General features: G+C 47.1%; 1 protein-coding gene across 1 annotated transcript in view; it reads right to left on the bottom strand.

Annotated features, from left to right (window-relative positions):
- Positions 1 to 15693, bottom strand: part of AR (androgen receptor) — a 755291-nt gene that overhangs the window by 620063 nt on the left and 119535 nt on the right. The gene's annotated exons all lie outside the window — the stretch shown is intronic.

Raw genomic sequence — 15693 nt, 5'->3', positions numbered from 1 at the left:
GGAGAGCCCGTACCACATCCAAAGACCGCTCTTTGGAAGACAGATCCAGATAAACAAGTGCCGGAACCACAATCTCCTGGTTAAGGTGGAACGAAGAAACCACCTTAGGCAAATAACCGGGACGAGTCCTAAGAACCGACCGGTCACGGTGAAATATCAGATATGGGGAACTAGAAGACAAGGCACCCAAATTCGGGACTCTTCTAGCTGAAGCAATATCCAGCAGAAACATCACCTTAAGGGAAAGCCACTTAAGATCAGCTGAACCAAGAGGTTCAAACGGAGACTCTTGTAACGCCTCCAAAACCACCGACAAGTCCCAAGGAGCCACAGGCGGGACATAGGGAGGTTTGATACGCAACACACCGTGAGTGAAGGTATGCACATCAGGTAAGGTCGCAATCTTTCTCTGAAACCACACCGACAAGGCAGATATTTGAACCTTGAGGGAGGCCAGACGTAGGCCTAAGTCCAGACCCTGCTGAAGAAAGGCCAACAACTTGGCTGTACTAAACTTGGAAGCGTCATAATTGTTAGATGCGCACCAAACAAAGTAAGAATGCCAGACCCTATAGTAAATCCGAGCAGAAGCCGGTTTCCGGGCCCGCAACGCAGTTTGAATGACCGCCTCAGAAAACCCTTTAGCCCTTAAGACGGAAACTTCAAGAGCCAGGCCATCAAGACAGCCGGGCTAGGTCCTGGTAGACACAGGGGCCCTGAACGAGGAGATCTGGGCGTTGCGGAAGTAGAATTGGACGCTCTGACGATAGGCCCTGCAGGTCTGAGAATCAGTGCCGTCTGGGCCACGCTGGAGCTATGAGAAGGAGAATTCCTCTGTCTTGCTTGTACTTCCAAATTACCCTGGGCAGGAGTGACACTGGAGGGAACACGTACGGCAGCCGAAACCTCCACGGCACCGCCAGCGCATCCACGAATGCTGCTTGAGGATCCCTTGTCCTTGCTCCAAAGACCGGAACCTTGTGATTGTGTCGAGACGCCATCAGATCTACGTCTGGAAGGCCCCACTTTTCCACTAGGAGTTGAAACACTTCTGGATGGAGGCCCCACTCGCTGACATGTACGTCCTGACAACTGATAAAGTCCGCTTTCCAATTCAGGACTCCCGGATTGAATATTGCCGATATGGCCGGTAGATGGCGTTTCGCACAATGTAGAATCCGTGAAACTTCCTTCATTGCCAAACGGCTTCGAGTGACGCCTTGATGATTTATGTAAGCCACTGTGGTGGCGTTGTCCGACTGTACTTGAACAGGACGGTTCTGAATTAAATGCTGGGCCAGGTTCATCGCATTGAAGACCGCCCGCAATTCCAGAATGTTGATCGAGAGGAGGGATTCCTCCTTGGTCCACCGACCCTGAAGGGAGTGTTGCTCCAGCACCGCGCCCCAACCTCTTAGACTGGCATCTGTTGTCAACAGGACCCAGTCGGATATCCAGAAGGGACGGCCCCTGCACAATTGTTGGTCCTGGAGCCACCAGAGCAGCGACAGACGGACCTCCGGAGTCAATGTGATCATGTGAGACCAGATCCGGTGAGGCAGGCCGTCCCACTTGGCTAGAATCAGCTTCTGGAGGGGGCGGGAATGGAATTGAGCATACTCCATCCACCATGTCGAATGCTGACACCATGAGGCCCAGCACCTGAATCGCCGAATGTATCGACACTTGCAGACGAGAAAGGAAGCAACGAATCCTGTCCTGAAGCTTCAGGACTTTCTCCTGAGACAAGAACAACCTCTGGTTGTGAGTGTACAATAGCGCTCCCAGGTGCACCATGCTCTGAGCAGGGACCAGGGAGGATTTCTTCCAGTTGATGAGCCACCCGTGGGCTTGTAGAAACCGGACAGTCATATCCAGATGACGTAGGAGAAGTTCTGGGGAATTTGCCAGGATTAACAAGTCATCCAGATGCGGCAGTATCCTGACCCCTTGACGGCGGAGTACCACCGTCATCACCGCCATAACTTTGGTGAAGACTCGCAAAGCCGTAGTTAAACCAAAAGGTAACGCCCGAAACTGGTAATGGAGGTTGCCAATCGCAAACCTCAGGTACTGCTGATGTGACACTGCTTTATGAATATGCAGGTAAGCATCCTGTATGTCCAGGGAGACCATGTAGTCCCCAGGTTCCAAGGCCAGAACTATAGAGTGAAGGGTTTCCATACAGAACTTGGAAACCTTCACAAACCTGTTCAATGCCTTGAGGTTGAGAATGGGCCGGGAGGACCCATTCGGTTTTGGGACTAGAAACAGCGGAGAATAGTACCCCCGGCTCCTCTGTGCAAGAGGCACCTGTACTATGACTCCTGTATCCAGGAGGGTCTGTACCACCGAATGTAAAGCGTTTGCCTTTGTCTGGTCCAAAATCGAGGAGGGGGCGGTTTTTGAAGGCATCTGAAGTGGTCTTCAACCATTCCTGGGTATACCCTAGAAGCCGGACCCCCACCCTGGGATCCCCCAGGGGGAGGCCCGCTCCGTCATGCGGTAGGCTTATCGGTCTTGGAAGCTGGCTGACGGGCCGCGCAGGCTCTTTTGGGCTTCGGCTTACCAGGTTTGGAAGTGCGGGCCTGCTTGTTGTACGCCTGACCTTTTGCTTTACCTGAAGGACGAAAGGGGCGAAAGGAAGTACCTTTAGCCTTCGACACAGAAGGAGCGGTACTTGGCAGACAGGCAGTTTTGGCAGTAGCCAAGTCAGCCACTATCTTATTTAAGTCCTCCCCAAACAGAATATCTCCCTTGAAAGGGAGTACCTCCAGGGTTTTTCTAGAGTCCAGATACACAGACTAGGATCTCTGCCACAATATCCGGCGAGCCAGGACTGATGTAGTAGAGGCCTTGGCTGCAAAGATACCGGCATCAGAAGCCGACTCTTTAATATAGCGAGAAGCTGTGACAATATATGACAAGCATTGTCTAGCATGGTCAGAAGAGATTTCAGCTTCTAACTCCAAGGCCCATGCTTCAGTAGCCTCTGCAGCCCATGTTGCTGCAATAGTGGGCCTTTGTGCAGCACCCGTGAGGGTGTAAATCGCTTTCAGACAACCCTCCACACGTTTATCCATAGGTTCTTTTAGAGACGTGACGGTAGTGACAGGTAGAGCTGAGGAAACCACCATCCTAGCAAACATGTGAGTCTACTGGAGGAGGCGTTTCCCAATTTTTAGACAGCTCTGGTGCGAGGGGATAGCGAGATAGCATCTTCTTTTGAGGCACAAACTTCTTACCCAGGTTTCCCCAGTGTTCCTGACGTATATCCACTAGGTGGTCAGAGTGAGGTAAAACTTGTTTAACCACCCTCTGACGCTTGAACCTATCTGGTTTCTTAGGAGGCACGGATGGCTTGGGATCATCCGTAATCTGAAAAATTAATTTAATAGCCTCCAAAAGATCAGGAACATCCACATGTGAACTACCCTCCCCATCAGCAGTATCTGAGTCAGAATCTGTGGGGTCAGTGTAAGTGCCATCTTCATCAGACGAGGTGTCAGTGACAGCAGTGGATTGTGAGGAGATAAGAGCTCGCTTAGAGGACCCCTTGGACTTAGGCGAGCGAGGGTCAGACTTTTTAGTAGTCAGGGACTGGTTCAACTTCATCAATTGAGCAGATAAATCGTCCGCCCACGGCGGATTAGCTGCAGGGACCACATACGGTTGCACCGGCATAGGGGTCCCATAGGGGGTGTTAGTTTATTAACTAGCATATATAGAAGCGTGGAAAAAGCAGCCCACGGTGGGTCATTATGTACCTCCGTTGCCACAGTCCCACTGGGGGGCAAGGAGCCCCCAGAACCAGAGCCCAAAGCTGCTATATTCTCCTCATATGGATCTGTGGCTTCAGCAACACCAGCAGTGTGTTCAGCCCCAGAACCGTTACCTTCAGAGGCAGACATGATATAACTGTCAGTATCAGGTAACACAGTACAATTGGCAGCAGCACAATACCTCTTACCCAAACCCCTGCGCAGTGTAGTCAGCACAAGCAGAGATATAGGAGAGATATGGTGACTAAAATCACAGAGAAAAATACGTATCACAGTATATCTTGTGAATATCCTATATTATTATAAAAACCTGACGCACCAAGCCCCCTCAGGTCATAGAATATAGGGATAGCAAGTTGAGTGAGACACACAAATGGAAACTACTCAGCAAGCTAATGCACACACATATAGTCACAGTTATACAATGCAGAGGTTATTATTAACAATAATACTGCACTGGACCAGCTTATTTATATATATATATATATATATATATATATCTGTAATCAATAGATATAACACTGCACAGTAAGAACTGGATGTATATCACAGGGTAATTGTACTAGAAAACCCTGACTAAGAGGGGTAATTCCAAGTTGATCGCAGCAGGAAATTTTTTAGCAGTTGGGCAAAACCATGTGCACTGCAGGGGGGGCAGATATAACATGTGCAGAGAGAGTTAGATTTGGGTGTGGTGTGTTCAATCTGCAATCTAAATTGCAGTGTAAAAATAAAGCAGCCAGTATCTACCCTGCACAGAAATAAAATAGCCCACCCAAATCTAACTCTCTCTGCAAATGTTATATCTGCCCCCCCTGCAGTGCACATGGTTTTGCCCAACTGCTAAAAAATTTCCTGCTGCGATCAACTTGGAATTACCCCCTAAATGCACTCTTTCTTAACTAACACTGTCTAAGTGACAGGTAGAATACTTAAGTGTCATGTAAAGTCACAGCGCTGTCAACCAGGCGGCTTTACACAGGAGGATTTGCCCAAGCAGTCCCAGGAACAGTGTAGCTGAGAGAAATGGCGCCCACACACTGACAGGGAGTGAGGGAGAGACAGATATGCAGCTCCGGGGCGGGAACATTTGCGGGAAATGGCGCCCTGGGGTTGGGGGAGGGGCTCCAGGTCTAAGCCTTATCCCCCTGCTGGCAAAACCACCGGGTACTGCGGGCTACTAGTAAAATGGTTTTAAGAGAAAACCTGACCTGCACCCATGCCCTGGTGATCTAGTGGGATCACTTGTACTTCCACAGTGTCCACCACCAGCGCGCCCGGCCCGCCTCCGACTGACCACGCCGGATCGCGATAAAGTACTGGTCCCGCAAGCGGGACCCACTCACCACCTCCCGAAGCACGGCCACGCGATCCCGGAGAGCCCCCGTCGTGTGTGCCTGACCATAGAAGAAAACCGGAGCCTCCTGCTGTAGTTACCCGGCAACCAGGGCTCGGGAGTGTACAGCGCCGCTGGGGAGAGATGGAGCTGTAGCAGTGAATGTCACTAGACATGTACACACTGCTGCAGGCCTTGAAGTCTTCACTTTTCTTCTCAAAAAGCTATTCTTAGGGCTGCCCGGAGCAGCCCCTCTGTTATGTGCCTGCTATCTGCGGCACCAACTACAAAACTGAGCTCCTGTGCAGGAAGGCGGGGTTATAGAGGAGGCGGCGCTATGCATTCTGGGAACAGTCAAAGCTTTTCAGCCTGTTGGTGCCTCGGATCAAGATCTTACTCTACACCCCAATGTCTATCCTTGTGGAGCCTAGTGTACCCTGCAGCAGAAAACCATGTGCAATGCAGGTGTGGCAGATACAACATTTGCAGAGAGAGTCAAGGCCCGTACACACTGGCCGATATATCGGGCGTTCTCTTGAACGGCCGATATATCGCGGGATCTTCGTGTGTACGGCCGATACGTCTGTGAACTCCGTCATTCACAGATGTATCGCGTCGGCCCCGCAGCACAGCCGATGGCCAATTTATCTACCGATATATTGGCGCGTCACTGTGTGCGTACACATGCTGTGGCAGCCGGCGGTGATTGACAGCTGAATTGGGCGGGCGTGTGTACACGCCCGCCCAGTTCATGACGTCAGTCCCCGACAGATCGGGCAGTCTGTATGCTCAACACACTGCCCGATCCATCCATAGATATATCTGCAGATCAATTGATCTGCAGATATATCTATTAGTGTGTACCCACCTTTAGATTTGGGTGGGTTATTTTGTTTCTGTGCAAGGTAGATACTGGCTGCTTTATTTTTACACTGCAATTAGATTTCATTTTGAACACACCTCGCCCAAATCTAACTCTCTCTGCACATGTTATATCTGCCCTCCCCTGCACTGCACATGGGTTTGCCCAACTGCTAACAAATTTGCTGCTGCGATCAACTCTGAATTAGGCCCTCTGTCCAGAGTCCTGTGAGAAATGGCACCCGAATCACCGTGGGAGTGACTTATATTAAATCTAAAACATGCGAGATCCAACGCCGGGAAGATGACATTTTGCATTAGTCTGGAATACAAGCAAGGCAGGAAAACCCGAGCATGCGTTCAAATAAGCTCAGAAACTGGATGTTTGGGTGGGTCCGGTTACCAGGAAATAGATCCTAGTATAGATCATACTTCTTTGCATACTAAGTAACTTGTACACAATTGTGTTTTTTTTTTTTTTTTGCTTTACTCCTAACTCAGAAGCAGGTCCATAATGTAGGTCAGGATTGGTTGAACTTAATATATGAATGACAGATAAGAGGTCTAATCTGTCTCAAACCGATAGCAATGCAGATATGGGAACAAGAAGGATCTAATAATAAATGTGTTTATCAGCCAAATTAGCTCTTACTAGTGTTGTTGCAAGTTCATATAAGTATATCAGCAGAATATATGTTTTACATGATTTACTTGCTCTCCTATTAGACATTACTAAACATATGTCATGGAGTGGGCAGACCAAACCCTACAACCAATCCAGGCTGACTCTGTTAATTGTTCCCGGGGACTATTATGGCTATAAGCAGTCATCAAGCTGACATTCACAATTTCGGAACCAGTTTGCAGGGGTGTATCTAGGGGTCCAAGCGCCCCTGGCAAAGTAAGGGACTGGCTTCCCCCATAATTGAAACAGGGAAGGCGCATGTGACAAAAAAAGGGTTAGGTCTTGTGGGGAAGGGGCATGGCAACACAATGGTACCCACATTTCAAATAACACCACATAGTACTGCTCCAGTTTAACGTTATGCTACACAGTAGTACGCCTTAAACACAGTATGACACACAGTAGTACTCCTTACGCATTATGCTACACAATAATAGTGCCCTTTTCATATTATGCCCACAGTAGTAGTGACCATTACACATTATGCCACACAGTAGTAGTGCCCCTTACATATTATATCTACAGCAGTAGTGCCCATTACACATTATGCCACATGTAGTAGTGCTCCTTACACATTATGTCCACAAAAATGTACAGTGTGATGTTTTGCGCTCCTCTATAGAAGCAATTTACTGTGACAGTAGTTTTTTTTCTTTGAATTGAGGTGCAGCCTCAGACATGAATGGCCTTTTCACAGCCACCGTAATTGCTAGAAACGCAATATACACGTACGGTATGTCTTTAGGGCACAGTCCTATTCTATATGGTGAATATGCTTGGTAATCGTCTAATGCATAAAGACAATTTACTTCATATAATATAAAATAAAGTAAAAAGCTATGTTAAACTATTCATGCAACAAATATCCACTCAGGGCAATGTACTAAGATGTAGAACAGAAAAAAAACTACATAAAAAAAAAAGTGCAGTAAACAATTTAATTTTTACTCTACAATTGCAAAGGGTAAAAATACACTTCAAACAGTCCAGAGAAAAACTTCTGATAAAAGCTTCGAAATAGCATTTGTACTTGGCTATGGGGGGTAATAATATAGTGGTTGCAGTTGCAATATCAGTACCAGGTATAGCCGAGTCAGCTCCTAACTGTCATTTTAATGACAGTTGGAAGCTGATCGGTACGTATTCTATATAAAGAGCCTCGCATCACCGTCATTATCACTCGTGCATTGGAGATTGAACGGAGAGGACGTGGCTACGTTCTCTGCCTGAAAAGCTCCATATCTGTGCTCAGTGTGCTGCAAATATTTGTGCTCAGTGTGCTGCAAATATCTACATTCTCTGCCTGAAAAGCTCCATATCTGTGCTCAGTGTGCTGCAAATATCTGTGCTCAGTGTGCTGCATTTTGGTGACCAACAGTACATAGTTGTACAGTACAGTAGGCCATTGCTGTATCTTGCAGCTCCGTGTCACTGCAAGTATCCTTTCTATATCTGTGCTGCATTTTTGTGAGCAGTATATATAGTAGTACAGTGCAGCATTTTGGTGACCAACAGTATATAGCTGTACAGTACAGCAGGCCATTGCTTTATCTTGCAGCTCTGTGTCACTGCAAGTATCCATTCCATATCTGTGCTGCATTTTTTGTGAGCAGTACATATAGTACAGTGCAGCATTTTGGTGACCAACAGTATATAGTTGTACAGTACAGTAGGCTATTGCTGTATCTTGCAGCTCTGTGTAACTGCAAGTATCCCTTCCATATCTGTGCTGCATTTTTGTGAGCAGTATATATAGTAGTACAGTGCAGCATTTTAGTGACCAACAGTATATAGTTGTACAGTACAGTAGGCCATTGCTGTATCTTGCAGCTGTGTCACTGCAAGTATCCATTCCATATCTGTGCTGCATTTTTGTGAGCAGTATATATAGTAGTACAGTGCAGCATTTTGGTAACCAACAGTATATAGTTGTACAGTACAGTAGGCCATTGCTGTATCTTGCAGCTCCGTGTCACTGCAAGTATCCATTCCATATCTGTGCTGCATTTTTGTGAGCAGTATATATAGTAGTACAGTGCAGCATTTTGGTGACCAACAATATATAGTTGTACAGTACAGTAGGCCATTGCTGTATCTTGTAGCTCTGTGTCACTGCTAGTATCCATTCCATATTTGTGCTGCATTTTTGTGAGCAGTATATATAGTAGTACAGTGCAGCATTTTGGTGACCAACAGTATATAGTTGTACAGTACAGTAGTCCATTGCTGTATCTTGCAGCTCCGTGTCACTGCAAGTATCCATTCCATATCTGTGCTGCATTTTTGTGAGCAGTATATATAGTAGTACAGTGCAGCATTTTGGTGACCAACAGTATATAGTTGTACAGTACAGTAGTCCATTGCTGTATCTTGCAGCTCCGTGTCACTGCAAGTATCCATTCCCTATCTGTGCTGCATTTTTGTGAGCCTATATATAGTAGTACAGTGCAGCATTTGGTGACCAACAGTATATAGTTGTACAGTACAGTAGGCCATTGCTGTATCTTGCAGCTCTGTGTCACTGCAAGTATCCATTCCATATCTGTGCTGAATTTTTGTGAGCAGTATATATAGTAGTACAGTGCAGCATTTTGGTGACCAACAGTATATAGTTGTACAGTACAGTAGGCCATTGCTATTGATATAATATTACTGGAATATAATACCACACATTAAAAAATGGAGAACAAAAATGTGGAGAGTGAAATAGGGAAAGATCAAGATCCACTTCCACCTAGTGCGGAAGCTGCTGCCACTAGTCATGGCAGAGACAGTTCAATGCCATCAACGTCGTCTGCCAAGGCCGATGCCCAATGTCATAGTAGAGAGCATGTAAAATCCAAAAAACTAAAGTTCAGTAAAATGACCCAAAAATCAAAATTAAAAGCGTCTGAGAAGCGTAAACTTGGCAATATGCCATTTACGACACGGAGTGGCAAGGAACGGCTGAGGCCCTGGCCTATGTTCATGGCTAGTGGCTCAGCTTTACATGAGAATGGAAGCACTCATCCTCCCGCTAGAAAACTGAAAAGAGTTAAGATGGCAAAAGCACAGCAAAGAACTGTGCGTTCTTCTAAATCACAAATCCCCAAGGAGAGTCCAATTGTGTTGGTTGCGATGCCTGACCTTCCCAACACTGGACGGGAAAAGGTGGCTCCTTCCACCATTTGCACACCCCCTGCAAGTGCTGGAAGGAGCACCCACAGTCCAGTTCCTGATAGTCAAATTGAAGATGTCACTGTTGAAGTACACCAGGATGAGGATATGGGTGTTGCTGGCGCTGAGGAGGAAATTGACAAGAAGGAGTCTGATGGTGAGGTGGTTTGTTTAAGTCAGGCACCCGGGGAGACACCTGTTGTCCGTGGGATGAATACAAAAAAAAATCACCTCTTTGGTGTGGAATTATTTTAACAGAAATGCGGACAACAGGTGTCAAGCCGTGTGTTGCCTTTGTCAAGCTGTAATAAGTAGGGGTAAGGACGTTAACCACCTAGGAACATCCTACCTTATACGTCACCTGGAGCGCATTCATCAGAAGTCATTGACAAGTTCAAAAACTTTGGGTGACAGCGGAAGCAGTGCACTGACAACTAAATCCCTTCTCCCTCTTGTACCCAAGCTCCTGCAAACCACCCCACCAACTCCCTCAGTGTCAATTTCCTCCTTAGACAGGAACGCCAATAGTCCTGCAGGCCATGTCACTGGCAAGTCTGACGAGTCCTCTCCTGACTGGGATTCCTCCGATGGATCCTTGAGTGTAATGCCTACTGCTGCTGGCGCTGCTGTTGTTGCTTGTACTACTTCCAGTAAGCAATTGACTGTCCAACAGTCCTTTGCGAGGAAGATGAAATATCACAGCAGTAATCCTGTTGCAAAGCGGATAACTCAGGCCTTGGCAGCTGTGTTGGTGTTAGACGTGCGTCCGGTATCCGCCATTAGTTCACAAGGGACTTAGAGAATTTCTTGAGGTAGAGTGTCCCTGGTACCAAATACCATCTAGGTTCCACTTCTCTAGGCAGGCGATACCGAGAATGTACACAGACGTCAGAAAAAGACTCACCAGTGACCTAAAAATTGCAGTTGTACCCAATGTCCACTTAACCATGGACATGTGGACAAGTGGAGCAGGGCAGACTCAAGACTATATGACTGTTGGATGTGAAAGGCCAGCTGGCTCGCATATTCTGTACATAGTTTTAGTGTCGGGAAGGCTGTGGAGGGACCGTCCCGCCTCACACGGCCTACCCCGTGACTCTGGAGTGGGAGGCGGCCCCCGTAGGTAGTTAGATTGCGCAGGCATTCGACCACCGGCGTGAAGAGGTTGAATCTTCCCCCAAACCGGACTAAAGAGGTAACTCACACTTTGTTTTATTGTCACTTTGTTGCCTTGTATGTGCTTGTACTGTTTGCTGGAGTTAGGTGTAGTAGCTAACCAAGTTGCATTGTTTAGAGTTTGTAGTAAATAGGCCCAGTTTCGTTGTTAGCCTATTTATTAGTTTGTAGGGAGGCTGCGGTCATTCTTTTTCCAGGTAAGGAGCGCGGTACACCTGCACGGCAGCAGGCACTACACTGCACCGCCACCCTTACTGCTACATTAAATATATTTGTCTCAAATTTACTAAAAACACTACTCGAAGTGTGCTGGTATGAACCGGTATGTCATACCTGAACTTCACTGTGGCGGCCAGAACTTTGACAGTGACAGTATGACTACTCCCATTGACTGTCAAAAGTGGCTGTGGTGTCTTTTTAAATTTGGCACCGGACATGGAACAGCAGCCAATAAGGAATAGCTGGCGGCATTTTGAATTTGGCATTGGCCACGAGCCAATCACAGCTTGCGGACTGACTGCCACCCCAGATTGGCTTCTGGCCAGAGAGCCGTTATTGTTTTGCGACCAGCGACAAATTTAAAATGCCACGAGGAGGAGGGTTGTCTCGACCGTTATGCTGACTATGTAGTTGTAGCACCACGCTGTCGTTGACCATGTATCACTGTCATGTGGTCACACACTGTGAGGTGAGATGAGGCGAGGGAGCTGTGCTGCGAAGGGTGCTGTGCTGTGACAATGGGTGCTATCCTGTAAGGGGTGCTGGTAAATGCTGAGGTCTTGTGCTCCTCCTGATATTTCCATAATCCCACTTCAAAATGACCACTTCACCCACTGACTAATAACGTACGATATTAAATAAACTGAAGAGTGTGTCATTTGCTCTGTCATCTACATACTGCATTTCTTTCAGCAGGAGAAGAGTCCCAGCTACAAAAGTCTGTATGTCAGTAAGAGATCAAAGCCAGACTGGAAAATGAAAGAAACTTATAGTCTAATACACACTTGAGTTAAATTGCTTCTTCTCTTACACTTAGGGAGATGGGTTTGATTTGTCACTCAGCCTGCTCCAGGAAGGTATTATGAGTTATACATTTGATAAACACTTACTAATATCTGATTCCAATGGAGTAGATGTATTTTATGGAGATTGTAGAGGGACTTATATTATTTATGTTCAATATGGCTCTAAAATCCCGTAACATGTTTTTGGAATCTTTAATGCCATTTATCAGTGCCGTAACTACACATTTTAGCGCTGTGTGCAAGAAATGGCATCAGCGCCCCCCCCCCCCTTCCCCCCTTATGTAAAATAGGGGCAGTGCGCGCCGTAGGAGCGCACAAAAAATATAGGGGGGTGGCTTCATGGGGAAGGGGTGCGGCAACAAAATAATACCAATTCATATTACGGTGCACAGTAGTCTCCATTATTCAAATGATGCCGCACAGTAGCGCCACTACACCAGATAGAGCCCTTTTTACACATTATGGCAGATTCCCCTTTTTTACACAATATGGCAGACAGTCCACCTTTTTACACATTACGGTAAACATCTCCCTTTTTTACACATTACGGTAGACACTTTTACGGCAGACAGCGTCCCCTTTTTTACACATTACGGCAGACAGCGTCCCCTTTTTTACACATTACGGCAGACAGCGTCCCCTTTTTTACACATTACGGCAGACAGCGTCCCCTTTTTTACACATTACGGCAGACAGTCCCCCTTTTTACACTTTTACGGCAGACAGCGTCCCCTTTTTTACACATTACAGCAGCAGAGCCCCCCTTTTTACACATTAGGCAGGCAGAGTCCCCTTTTTACGCATTATGGTAGCAGAGTCCCCCTTTTTACACAAATGTAAAAATTTATGCATTGTATGGCAGCCTGCATGCACCAGTAGGGGACACTATGGTGCTGAGGAGGCTCTGTGTGAAAGGTTGTGTCTATGTTCCCCATGTTTGAAGCTTCCAGAGCCTGCTTACACAAAGTATGAGGGAACCAACAACAGAGGTTGTAAAAAAGGTGTACCTCGCGGTCACTCTCAGAGGAATACAGTATGTAAGCACCCCCAGCTGTGATAGAGACCAGACTGCACTCTCACATCCTTTAAGCTGCCTGCGCTGCTAGCAAGAGAGCTGTGACTGGGGGATAGTAAATACAGAGCAGGGCAGCTGGAGTGCGGCACGTCCATCAGGGAGAGGCTGGCAGCGCTGGTACCTGTAATAGTGCCGGGAAGCTGGTCCCCTGTAGTGAATACAGAGCAGGGCAGCTGGAGTGCGGCACGTCCTTCAGGGAGAGGCTGGCAGCGCTGGTACCTGTAATAGCGCCGGGAAGCTGGTCCTGTGGGTGGCTGTCACGTCGGCATATACAAGAGAGCGGAACATAGAGCACACAACACAGCACCCGAAAGTGAAAGCAGCATCGAGAGACCAGCCAATCCTGGGCCAGCTCTCAGTGGCCAAATGGAGTTATGACAGCCTGGCACACACCTAGTTACGTATCTGTCATTAATGTTTGAAGCAGCAACTTCGAAAGTTATTAAACTTGCAAGTAGTTTACCGTATTTATTACAGTTCTATCCCTGTAGTAATTACCAGTGTGGGATTGTACTAGAAGCTTCAGTCTATTCTTCACATTTCCTAATTGTGTTAAGAGGTACGTAACAGTAATGTACAACTCGCCAATCTCCGTATTTCTTCTTTTAATGTTTAATGCTTATATTAAAGAATTCTCCCATAATCACAGAAAGTTATTTTCTAGGAAATGTTACATTGTAGTTTTAAGACTTTCACAGATATCTGCTTCCCTAATACTGCATACACACTATGCAATATAATTCACAATCTGAACGATATTGTTCAGTCCTAAATGATATTGTATAATGTGTATGCATGATCCGACGTAGGATGCGCGCTCCAGCGGGTCGCATGCAACGTCGTAAGTCAGACTGCATGCAGTCTTGATGAGGTAATATTGGCCCTCATTCCGAGTTGATCGCTAGCTGCAGTGCAGCGATCAGGCTAAAAATCAGCATTTCTGCACATGCGTATGGTGCGCACTGCGCACGCGCGAAGTGCTTTCACAAAAGCCGATGCAGTTTTACACAAGTTCTAGCGAAGCTTTTCAGTCGCACTGCTGGCTGCAGAGTGATTTACAGGAAGTGGGTGTTTCTGGGTGGTAACTGACCGTTTTCGGGGAGTGTGTGCAAAAACACAGGCGTGCCAGATAAAAACGCAGGAGTGGCTGGGGAAACGTAGGCGTGGCTGGCCGAACGCAGGGCGTGTTTGTGACGTCAAAACAGGAACTAAACAGACTGTAGTGATCGCTAGCTAGGAGTAAGTCTCGAGCTACTCAGAAACTGCACAATCTTTTTTTGTAGCAGTGCTGCGATCCTTTCGTTCGCACTTCTGCTAAGCTAAGATACACTCCCAGAGGGCGGCAGCTTAGCATTTGCACTGCTGCTAAAAGCAGCTAGCGAGCGATCAACTCGGAATGAGGGCCATTGTGTGGTTTTGAACTCCAGTGATGACTTTGGTGGTCATTCCGAGTTGTTCGCTCGCTAGCTGTTTTTAGCAGCCGTGCAAACGCTATGCCGCCTCCCACTGGGAGTGTATTTTAGCTTAGCAGAAGTGCGAATGAAAGGATCGCAGAGCGGTAGCAACGTTTTTTTGTGCAGTTTTAGAGTAGCTTAATACCTACTCAGCGCTTGCGATCACTTCAGACTATACAGTTCCTGTTTTGACGTCACGAACACGCCCTGCGTTCGCCCAGCCACGCCTGCGTTATTTCTGGCACGCCTGCGTTTTTCTGAACACTCCCTGAAAATGGTCAGTTTACACCCAGAAACGCCCACTTCATGTCAATCACTCTGCGGTCTGCAGTGCGACTGAAAAGCTTTGTTAGACCCTGTGTGAAACTACATCGGCCATTGTAAAAGCACATCGCGTGTGCGCATTGCGCCACATACGCATGCGAAGAAGTGCCTTTTTTTGCCTCATCGCTGCACAGCGAACGAATGCACCTAACGATCAACTCGGAATGACACCGTTTATTTCTAGACATCATTTGACATCGTTTGTAGTGTGTACACACAATCTGATATGATCTCTTATACAATATCATACGATATTGTATCGTATGGGATTGCATAATGAGTACATGGCATAAGGAATGCAATGACATATCTCCACTGCCATTCCTGGTGAGTACATGGAGGTGGGGATAAGCTGCACAAATACATGATCATGCAGTGTTACCAAAACCACAATCTTACATGTATATATACTGCAGTGGCGGAACTTGTGAGTGGTGGGCCCAGGTGCAAAAATATGCTTTGGGCCCCCCTCCTCCGCCCGACCCCAAGTTAATAATATTCCACATGGCAGTGGATGACAGCAATGTACGGAGTGAAGTGGAAAGGCAAAGGGTGACAGGGCAAGGTAGAGAGTGACCAGGAGAGTCAGAGGATGACAGGGAAAGGCAAAAGGTGATATAGAGAGCTAAGGGTAATGGGCAGAGTGTGACAGAGCGAGGTAGAGAGTGATGGGGAGAGACTGTATGGGACAAGGAGAGGGGGATGGGGAGAGACAGGTAGAGGGTTTCAGGCAGAGGTAGAGTGATGGAGAAAAGCTGTGAGGAACGAGGAGTGGCAGAGGTTGAAAGGGAGTGGGTGACAGGGAGAGGCAATGCTGAG

Source organism: Pseudophryne corroboree, chromosome 8, assembly GCF_028390025.1.
Source record: "Pseudophryne corroboree isolate aPseCor3 chromosome 8, aPseCor3.hap2, whole genome shotgun sequence".
NCBI lineage: Eukaryota > Metazoa > Chordata > Amphibia > Anura > Myobatrachidae > Pseudophryne > Pseudophryne corroboree.
Note: the sequence above shows the minus strand (reverse complement) of the source record. Positions and strands in the feature narration are given on the sequence as shown.